The sequence below is a fragment of the Hippopotamus amphibius genome, chromosome 6 (assembly GCF_030028045.1).
Source record: "Hippopotamus amphibius kiboko isolate mHipAmp2 chromosome 6, mHipAmp2.hap2, whole genome shotgun sequence".
Lineage (NCBI taxonomy): Eukaryota > Metazoa > Chordata > Mammalia > Artiodactyla > Hippopotamidae > Hippopotamus > Hippopotamus amphibius.
Window position 1 is genome coordinate 106,456,166 of NC_080191.1, and position 10,090 is coordinate 106,466,255.

The following is a 10,090-nucleotide window of genomic DNA, read 5'->3' on the forward strand; positions in this document are numbered from 1 at the left end:
TTTCAAATATCCAACAGGAATGCTTCAGACAACATCAATGGTGATTATATAATGATTTTCATCAACTCATCTAACATTTTATTGTGCCCTGCATTCATTAATGCATGCACACACACACACGCACATACATATTCAATTGGTGGGAGGCAACCCAAATTAAGTGAAAAAGGTCTGTATTCACTATCATTCCAATTAAAGGTAATAATAATGGAAACCCTGAAGGATATTAATTTAAAGGCAATAATAATGGAAACCTTCATGTCAATTAAAGGTAATAATAATGGAAATCCTCAAAGATATTACTTTTCTCTGTTTTTCTTTTATACTTTCATTTTGGCATGAATCCTTTCAAGCAGATATTTTCTTCTATACCTGTATTTCCAAAGTTTCATCACATTAGACTCCAGTATTTAGGAGTTAGGTTTTAGTGGTTGTGCAAGCAACTGTCTGTAAAGTAGTAAGTGAATAAATGAGTGAACACAAGATCAGTTTTACGGAAGAATGTGGTTTTCAGCCAACGTCATCAATTCCCATTACTCCCTGTGACAGCACTAATTTCTAGAGCCCTTTATCATTAAAATACTCCCGATTAAATAAATTAAACTGATACTTATAAAAATACTAGTTTTGATTTAGGTTAAATTTTAAATCTTTCCACTAAGTTAACATTTACTGTATTATATGGAATATTCTGCCATCACATTTACTCTATATTAAAATATTTATTATTGTCCTGAAATCATAGAGACCCTTACATCCACCATGGTTAAGTGAAGTGTATCATATCATTTACTGGGTTTCCAAAGCTCTAGGACCTAGAAGATAATTGGATGCTGGAAAAAGCAGTCTTAATTCCAAGGTTTCCCCTCTGCTGTGCAGAAAGACTGGCAGTCCCAATTCCATCAGCCACAGGACACACTGAGTCTGGAATTTAAAATGCAGTCAGAGTGGCTCTGTCTCTGGTGGTTGGAAATGGTCATTGACATTCAGACAGGTAGTCACCTTTTTAGCATTTCTTTTCTTTTCTTTAGTCTTTGCCTTCAGTATGACTCTCATTGCTGAAAGGACCTAGGAAAACAAAAAGGATGAGTATAAAGAATGACAAGGCAGTAGCAAGAATGAGGGTTGAGCAGTAAGAGCATGACTACATAATGTCTGAAATGTTATAATGCAGTTATCCTCCAGAATTATTTTCTGTATATACATAATTGTCTGCCACATCATTAAGTAGAAGTCTCATTTATTTTATTGTTTTTTTCTCAAGCTGCTACGTGAATTCAATATTTCATATTCATCATATAACTTAGAGATACTTTCATTTGTCATGGATAGTACAAGGAATGAAAGTGGGTAAAGATTCAGAGGCAAAGAAAAGAAAGGAGAAACACTCAAGATTCAAGGAACTATAACTGTGCGATCCAATACAGAGGCAGGTGTGGAGGTGGCTGGGAGGGTAAACTCTAGGACCCAATTTGAGACAAAACTTCCTCCTGTGCTTTCTGGGAATCAAAATCCTATCTGTCAGAATTAAATTATTGAAGTGGGATAAATGCCTTGGGTAAACAGGATAGAAGTGGCTCCTATGGGTGATGAATGCGAAGCACAGCACGGTGTGCAGAATCTTGGTCAGGGTCCACTGACTCCAGGATGATGTCATGGCTGTAAGATACAATTTACTGTGATAATGTAGGATTAAGGATTGGATTAAGGAGGCTACAGTGAGCTCAGAGCTCCCTCTAGCCCGCTGCATTTGTCTGTTATGCTGCCTAGAAGTCAGGAAATTGAAGTGCTAGAGATGTCACAGTGGGAGTGAGCATCAAAGGTTTCTGTGGGTTACATTAGTGTTGCACAGACACACATACCCCTTTGGGGTGGCAGTGACAAAGCTATAGCAATGAAGGAAGAAGCCTTTCCACAGACATATCTTCTATTCTAAGGTCATCTATAGGATGATTTTAAGCACTGGTGCTCATGGAACTAGGGCCAAATATTCCGGGGGTGAGACTACCTCACTTGTCACCAGATTATACAGCCTAAGCAACAAGACACCTACCTGGTAATTTCAGGTGTCCATCAAGTATGCAATAGAAAACATTCAAGTACAGGCAATACCTTCTTGGCATCATGCAGACTTCTTGGCTGAACTGAATATAGATATTCCATTTCTGGCCATTCAAATGTCATTTCTTCAGATGGGGTCCCTGGTGGTTCTGCCACAGTTGCTACAGAAATACTCAAACCAGAGGTCCATTGATGATATATTATCAAGCAACCCCAGCAGGAGAGCTGCAATGGAAGCCCTCATAGATGTAGGCTTTGAACATAGTGGGCAGCCAGACAGACATACTAATTAATGCCCCTCCTGTTATCACAGGCTGTACTTAGTTGGTACAACTACCTTGTAAACCTACAGAAATGGTTCTGGGTTGAGAAACAATGGGATAGCAGAAGAAGACTAGGCTAGTTCCTTTCCACAAGTAGATTTGGTGGACTTCCCTGTGGTAAGGGTCGTGTCTCTTGAACCATGCAGTCTGCTTCACCACAAATTGCACCTGGGTATGCTCCCATATTTGCCATCACTTGCAATAGGCGTACTTTAGAGATGCCAAGAGGAAGGAAGAACAAGCAGATACATTCGTGGTTTTTTTCTCTTTCTTCCTTGGACAGGGACCCGCCACACCTTCATGTTCCTGCAACTGAACCACAATGTTGGCTGCCCTTCAGAGGATGTGAGAGCAGATGCCTATCCTGCCTAGCTTCTCAAATGCCTATCAGTTCAGAAAATTCAAAGGTTAATAATACTAGCAGTAAGATAGTACTGTAAAATAATAAAAACAATGGTAACTGTTATTAAAAATTTATTCTATTCAAAGCACTGTGCCATGTGCTTTACGTATATTATCTTTTTTTATTCTCACGAAAACTCTGTGACGTATTGACAGGTATTATTGTAATCTCAGGAATATGAGATGAATAGGCTGAAATCACTTCCCTGAGGTCACATATCGAGTAAGTAGTAGAAGAAAATTGAAATTCAGTTCGTTCAGATACCAAAGCCCACACTCTTAGACATGGTCAGGAAACACACACACATATTTTACATATACATATATATATCTCATACACAGATGAGAAAGATTATTCTCTGAAAAGTGATTTTGCAAGCCTCTCTAATTACCTACTAAATATTCATTCTCCCCTTCTTTCTTACTAACCAAAAGCCTGATCTGGGGAGTATGTCAGATTTGTGCAACTAAAGATCTTGGTTTCCCAGCTACTTTCGCAACAACAGATGACCCTGTGACTCAGTTCTGGCCAATGACACGTAAGTGGGAATGTACTGCGAATGTATTGCAGGCTCGCATACGGATTTGAGGTTTGGAGGTGCAGAGCTATTCAGAGACTGGGAGGAGGGTATCCACACAATAAAGATGGTAGAGTGGGAAGATGGAAAAAGACATGAGATGCTGATGGTATCCGAGTCCTACTGAATAATTTCTGGACTTTGTGTTAAAAAAAAAAAAAAAAAAAAAAAAAACCTTATTTGTTTAAACCACTGTTTGATGGATTTTCTTCTGCTTTAAGCAAATTCCTAACCAACATAAGTATAAATGCACACCAGTTTCATATCACATAGCTCAAATTTGAGAATTAAAAACTCTTCTTTCCTAAGTCTTGTTGTAGTGCGGTCATCCTTGGTAGTGGGCACTTCTCGATGGTGGCAATACCCCTCCCAAACTACAAAACTTTTCTATATGCCTCTCATTGTGGTTAAAACAGCAACACAATTACGTACCAAAACAATCGTGTCCCAAGCACATAACAGCTTTGGTGCTGAAACCTGATTAGTTAAACTAAATTACCAGGGGGCGGTTGGGGAGGAAATATTGTGATAGCTCCTGCTGCTCTCCAGCCAATTTGCACATATTCCTAGAATTATTTTAGATGTTATTATCACTCAAACACCTGCTGCTATGTAGGCAGGAAAACAAGCCAAAAACAAATGAGGAAGCAAAATACACTAAGTTAAAAACAAATGAGCACAATCCCTAACTATAGGATACAAATCATAGCCTTTAAATTTGAGGGCCAATTCTCCTGGTTACCAACTAGTCTCTAAGCTACTGTAAGTGCCCAAACTGAAAAAAGGAGAAAATATCACCCAGGTAATTTCCATGTTGGTTTCTCTTCTTTTTCCTCTGTGCTTTCTATAAAATGGGAAAAACTATTTCAAAGGGTACATTCTTATCTCCTTTCCTCTTTTTTCAGCAAACTCAGCTGCAACTTTATTTACAGTATTTTTGACCAAAAAATCTTTTAAGCTTCTCAAAACCCACACATAGGGACTTCCTTGGTGGTGCAGTGGTTAAGAATCCACCTGCCAATGCAGGGAACACGGGTTCTATCCCTGCTCCAGGAAGATCCCACATGCCGCAGAGCAACTAAGCCCGTGCGCCATAACTACTGAGCCTGCCCTCTAGAGCCCGTGAGCCACAACTATTGAGCCTGTGTGCCACAACTGTTGAACCCGTGTGCCACAACTACTGAAGCCCATGCACCTAGAGCCCGTGCTCCAGAGCAAGAGAAGCCACAGCAATGAGGAGCCTGTGCACCACAATGAAGAGTAGCCCCCGCTTGCCACAACTAGAGAGAAGTCAGTGTGCAGCAACAAAGACCCAATGCAGCCAATAAATTAATTAATTTTAAAAACACCCCACACATATACAAAATAGTAGGTAGTAGGAGAAAATGTTGATATTAAATATAACTTTATATGACTTGAACATGGAAAATTATTGGGGGGTTTTTGCACCCTGTTGACTCAGTGGACAGGAGTGGGGAGTCAGGAGAACTACTCAGAGCTTCTAAACTGAATAATTTAAGGCTAGTTCTTAGAATAAATACTACATTTCCAAAGCCTTTCTATATTCCTAAGACTGCCCATGAAAAGGTTTCCTCTTCACTTCCATCCTAACTGAGTCTGGGAGAAAGGAACCAAAGGAGAAAGAAATCGAGATCCTAACTTATAACTTTACTAATGACTGTTTCAAAGCAGAGTTGCTGCTGGTTATCATGAGAAAAGCCATCAGAACAGGAGACCGAGCCATCTTCTCAAGGGTCACACACAGCTGTTCTGGGAGAGTGTATTGTATACCGAGTACAAATGGGGAGGAGAAAGTCAGTGAAACACAGGGAGGTGGTGATGGAATTACATGAATGAGAGCGACGAGGAGAGGTTTTTAGTAGTTGCCACCGTAGGAAAAAACTTCAAGGACAGAGAGAGATCAAAAAAGTTACATATAGAAAGCTTTCTATATTGGGATGAAACTGCTTGTGCTGCCCCTTGAAAACCTGCAGTGATGACAGACATTCTTTACAGCTTCCAGTAATGGAAAGTAATTCTTTGAAAGTAACATGAATCCTTAGGTGCTCAGGATTATACTGGTTGTATATTGGGGGCCACCAGACAGGTTGTATGAACACAGGTGCAATGCTGGCCTACGTTGAAACAAAGTACTAGCAAACATTCGAGCCCTGGAGTGCCCCACCAACCACACCAACTCAACTGCTAGAAAAATAGTGTCAAAGAGTGTCAAATAGTATCAAGGAACAGACGCCAAAATTTACCGCGATGGTTTTTAGGATATCATTGCAAACCCAGACTGACAATTTGGGAAAGAATACCGTTTTAAATTGTGTGTTCCTGGTAGAAAACCAGATGTAGGTAGATTATATGAATTCTCTAAATTTATGGAAGTCTAAAAATTTGCTCATGAAATTACTTTCTGAAAACTGGTTTTTACCTAGACTTCGTGATCTTTCACTTTCTTAAGAAATTAGTCTATTTTTTCCTGGAATAACTGAGGGGCAAAGGCAGATATCTTGACACTGCATCCAGTCTTCTGCCCTCTTAGCATAATGATATGTCTTATTTTTTACTTTGCTTTTACTCTAGACACTGCTGTTAAGGAGACTTTTGACTTGTTGGTCCTGTTTGCTGTGTACCAGAAACTGAAGAAAAAGATTTTGAAGCACAATTAAAAGATGCTGTAGGGCCAATAACAGCCCCATGATCCCTGCTTCCTTCATGCCCTTAAGTAAGTTTCTACCCTTGAGTGTGGACTGAACCTAGTGACTCACCAGGCAAGAGCAACTCAATGTCATTTTTGAAGGTGGGTTATGAAAAGACTATGGCCCTCGTCTAGGGAAGCCTCTCTTTTTCTAACTTGCTGTGAAGGAAGCCAGTTGCCATGATAGTGAACTGCTTTCTGCTAAGGCCTACGTGGTGAGGAACTCATGGTTCCAGTTCACATCTGGGGAGAAAAGAGGCCTGCCGAGAGCCACGTGAGAGAAGTTGGAAGCAGAGTCTTCCCCAGTTGAGCCATGAGGTGACGGCAGCCTTGGCTGATGCCTGATTGCAGCTTAAAAACACTCGCTGAGCTGGAGGTACCCAGCTGAGCTACACCTGGTTCCCAACCCATGGAAGCTGTGAGACAATAGATGCTGTTTGAAGTGGCTAAACTTGGGGGTAAGTTGCCATGCGGCAACAGATAACTAATACTGCTATCATGAATGCAAATCCTCAAAGGCTGAGAAGTGCTACAGACTAGATAAAAATACAGGTGATCCTTCACCAATGTGAGAGTGAGGGGTGCCGAACCTCCACACAGTCAAAAATTCACATATAACTTATAGTCAGGCTTCTGCCCTCTGTACACGTGGATCCCCCATTTACACAGTTTCACATCCACAGATTCAAGCAACTGCAGATCATACAATACTGTAGTATTTACTATTTAGAAAAAAAACCCCAAAAACTCCCATGTAAGTGGACCCATGTATCAATAATTCAAACCTGTGTTGTTCAAGGGTTAACTGTACACAGATTTCAAATTTAGGGGTGAGTTATGGACTCAGGTCTACCCACTAGGACTTCTAGCTTATTGGAAAGTTGTCTTTCCACCCTGAAGCATGTACCCATGAAGCAGCAAATAGAGAATCAGGTCAAGCAGCTAAGGGGAAGTGTCTCGTCTTTGGTTCCTACTAAACCTCTATAGCAAACTCTCCACCAGGACCGTGGATCATGGCTTATAGAATCAGAGAATCATAATTCAAGTCCAGGCCCAGGTGATTTATAACCAGTGGTGTCGGGTAGCTGGCTACAACTGGCCTGGAAGGACCTATGGTGCACATTTCTGCCCACTTCCACATTCAGTGTCGTGAAGTGGATAGCTGGAGATTGGGCATGGTGGCAGCACTTATACCAAGAAAATTTTAAAATGCTACAAACCAAGGTTTTCTCCAAAAAGGAGAACGTTTACCAGAAAACCCTGTTTGTAACCAAGAGCTGCTAATTCTCACAGACCCAAGGAGCCACCTGAATTCCATTTCTGGTGAAGTTAATCAAGGCTGAGGGAAAGAAGGTGATCACGGCTGCCCTCAGGGAGGAAGACAAAATAGAAAGTTGAGTTGGGACTGGAAACATCCATGCAGACTTGGGAAGCCTAAATTGATGCAAGATGCCTCCGTCTCTTGAATTTGGATTCATATGAGCACGATCCTTGTTGCTACTGTGAGCATCGCCATTTAGAGGGTATGGATACTAAGAAGTAGAGGTATTACATAGTGTTCCAGGACCACAGAATCAGTAAGGGCAGAGCCTACAGCTGCAGCTGGGTCTATGTGTCACCACTGCATATCAACAAGATCCTCTACTGCCCCCGCTCTGCTTTGTCTTCCGACCCTCTGGCATTTTAAATCACAAATAACAACTGTAGAATCAATGGCAAATGAGAAGTGGTTACAGTGAAAGATTCATTAAGAAAACCCAGAACATATCTGGGGACAATATGATACAAAAATTAAAGAATTCCACTCAAGATGTATTATAAGAACAGAGCATAAATCTCACTGGACAGAAACAGCTTTGCATGATGACCCAACACAACATGTCCAATGGCTTTAGGTTTCCACATTCTCAAAATGAGAATGTGACAGTGTGTGGAAATCTCTCTGAAGTCATCAGAATCTGGACCCCATTTCCTCAGGTCCATAGTTTCCATCATTTGGAGTCTTCACTAGTGAATTTCATAAGGTTAAATGCACAAGCTGCACAAACATAAAACTAATTTTTTTAAAAATCAAAGTACAGGAAAAAATTCAAAGCCATGTAACAGGCAAAGATTAAGTAAGACCTGAAAGTCATACTAGCATGAAGGCAAAACAAAATGCAAAAATCAGTATTTGGCCTTTTTGGTTGCATTAGAACTATGGATTAAGCATAATTCTCTAAGTCCACCCTTAATGACAAGAGAAACATATATAATATATGAACACGAATCAATATTTCCAGGGACAGCTACTGAGAAAGTGTGCTGCCTAGGTGACTCTCTGAAGAGATAAAAGCTAAAGATAGGAGATCTAGGTGCTGTATTGGTACAGAAAACACTAGAGATCCCATAAGCAGTTTTTCTGATACTACAACATTTTTTAAATGGATAGACCTAGAGTCTGTCATACAGAGTGAACTAAGCCAGAAAGAGAAAAACAAATATTTTATGCTAACTCATATATACGGAATCTAAAAAAAAAAAAATTTTACTGATGAACCCAGTGAGAGGACAAGAATAAGGATGTAGATGCAGAGAATGGACTGGAGGACACAGGGTTGGGGGGGGGCGGGGGGCAAAGGGGAAGCCGGGACGAAGTGAGAGAGTAACATAGACATATATATACTACCAACTGTAAAATAGATAGCTAGTAGGAAGTTGTTATATAACAAAGGGAAATCAACTCGATGATGGGTGATGCCTTGGAGGGCCGGGACAGGGAGGGTGGGGGGTGTCACAGGAGGGAGGGGATATGGGGACATGTGTATAAATACAGCTGACTCACTTTGGTGTACCTCATAAGCTGGTACAAGTGTATGAAGCAATTATATTCCAATAAATAGCTTTAAAAAAAGAAAAAAAAGGAGATTATAGGAAAAAAGAGTATTTGCTAAAACAAAGAAAATCAGATATCATAGGAAGATACAAAGAGCAAAATTAAAAAATTCATCCAATCAGATAAAACTTAGCAGAATGCTTTGCTTTCCACTGGGCCACCACTGGCCTCAATAACAGGCCAGAAAATTAATGTCTGTGTGTAAGCCCATTCTAGGAACTAGATGATCTGTACAATTTTAATATCCTTTCACAAGAGCATCCTTGGCTGAACACCTCATTAGGTTTTTACTCCTTGCTAGATTCTGCTCTCTAGCACAGCCTTAGATGCTCGTGAAGCAAAGTGTCAAAAGGTTACATCATGGGAGTCTTCTGAGCTCATTGACATAGGGATTTTATACCACTAGAGAGCATATATTAAAAGATATGATACCTTTGTTAGACATCATTAAAAACAATAGCATCTTATGATGGTTACTTCTAGAAGGAAGAGTGATTGCAAAAGGCACACAAGGGCTTCAGGGCTACTGCTTTGTTGTTTGTTGATCTCGGCGGCTTACATGGGTGTTTTCCAATTTGTGAGACTACATCAGGATGTACTCTTATGATCTGTGCACTTTTCTGTAGGCACATCATACTTCAATGAACATGTCACTAGAAGCAAACAAATGACGGCTACTTGATGCCACTGTCTTACCCATTTTGGGGAGATGAATATTCAAATATTCATGAAGCACTAAATAAGAGCAGGAGACTATTCCAGGTGCCATGTGACAAGGCTTTTCTCCCTCCAGAAGCTTTCTATCAATAAAAGAGAGAGCAATAACCCACCACTAATCCATGAACACTGCAATTTAAATAAAGAACATAGAATAATAAGTGATGAGTATTACAGAAGTGATGTAGATGCAGCAGCAGGGTTATAGAAGTTGGAAGAAGGAAAGACCACTTTTGGTGGTGAGAACCGTGTTATGAAATACTCTGTGGCCCCCCTCCCCACCCCCTGTCCTGAAACAACTGTCCTGTTGATGGGCATTAACTAGATCATTGGAGGCAGATAGGGAAACAGCAAAGGCTTTAGGACAAAGACAGAGCAGAACTCGTTCTAATCACAGTCCCATCATTTACAGATTGTGTAAGACCAT